Here is a 1,733-nt window from a genome sequence, read left to right on the forward strand (position 1 = left end):
CTTCCTATGCTAGTTGATTCTTGCTCCCATAAATTGTTTGCTCACAAAATCCCTATGCATAGGAAGTGGGTTAGGCTTAAATGTGTTTTCCATATGATTCATGATGTTCTCTTTGTGTTTCAATTCTTTACTTATATGTGAGCATCATTGAAATCATCATGCCTAGCTAAAAAGGCATTAAAGAAAAGCGCTTGTTGGGAGACAACCCAATACTTATACCTACTGTTTTTGTGTGTTCACATGATTAAAACAATTTACCAATCATGTTTTATAGATTTTGTTTCAATAAAGTGCCAAGTAATGCCTTTGGGATAGTGTGGATGATAGTTGACTTGATTCTGTTCAAAAACAGAAACTTTTGCGCCTAGTTCTGGAATTAATGTGATTCACTGGAACGTGATAAAATTCTAAAAAATTTACATATGATTTATATACAAAAAAATTATGTTGTCCTAATTTTTCAGAATTTTTCGAGTTAGAAAAGTATGGTCATTGTTCAGATCATTACAGACTGTTCTGTTTTTGACACATTTTGTTTTCAATGCATAGTTTGCTTATTTGATAGTTTCCATGCCTTATATTGGTCAATATAAATTGTGGGATGATAGAGTACAGTAGGCATTATGTGGAAACAATTATGAATCTTTTCTTTCACACTACCAATGTGAATGATTTGTTCTTTATCATACTAACTTATCTCACAAAGTTTCGTTAAGTTTTATGTGATTGAAGTTTTCAAGTTCTGTGTGAGATATTGATATGAGGAGGATAAGGAGTGGCAAGACCCTAAGCTTGGGGATTCCCAAGGCACACCAAGGTATATATTCAAGGAAGACACAAGCATATAAGCTTGGGGATGCCCTGGAAGGCATCCTCTCTTTCGTCTTCAACATTACCGGTATCTTCACTTGGAGCTATATTTTTATTCATCACATGATATGTGTTTTGCTTGGAGCATCATTTTATTTTGTTAGAATTTTCTTTATTTTATTTAGAATAATTTTTTGCATCTTTAACTTCAATAAAAATGTCAAGTGTAGCCTTTACCATGCTTATTTTGCAAGTCTATATGTTGTTGTTCAGAAACAGAAAGTTTTCTATCGTTGTCTGAATTCTTTAGAAAAGTCATAACGTGATAAAATATTTAAATTTTTAAACAGTACGCTATAACAAATTTTTCTACAATGTGGTGATTTTTGAGAAATTTTGGAGTTAAAGAAGCATGAATCTTCTTGCATCCTTTACAATCGGTTCTGTTTAGACAGATTGTTGTTATGTTTGCATTGTTTGCATATGTTTGCTTGTTTAATGATTCTATTTGAGGATAGGAGTATTAAATATGCATAGGCAATTACTATGCAATGTTAAATATTAATTTTAGTGATTTGTTACAGTAGAGAATGATAAGGTTTTGCACTGATTTATCATAACTTATCTCATGAGTTCTTGTTGAGTTTTGTGTGGATGAAGATTTTAAGATTTAGGAAAAACTGCGATATGAGAGGAATTAAGGAGACACGAGAGCTCAAGCTTGCGGATGCCCAAGGCATCCCAAGATAATATTCCAAGAAGTCTTAATAATCTAAGCTTGGGGATGCCCCGATAGGCATCCCACCTTTCTTCTTCAACAACTATCGGTCAGTTTTGGTTGAGCCTAAGTTTTTTAATAAAATACTTAAGATCTGGAAGTTTTAAATAAGAGAGATTCCTCACATGGCTACTTAATTATTTGA

Source organism: Triticum aestivum, chromosome 2A, assembly GCF_018294505.1.
Source record: "Triticum aestivum cultivar Chinese Spring chromosome 2A, IWGSC CS RefSeq v2.1, whole genome shotgun sequence".
Lineage (NCBI taxonomy): Eukaryota > Viridiplantae > Streptophyta > Magnoliopsida > Poales > Poaceae > Triticum > Triticum aestivum.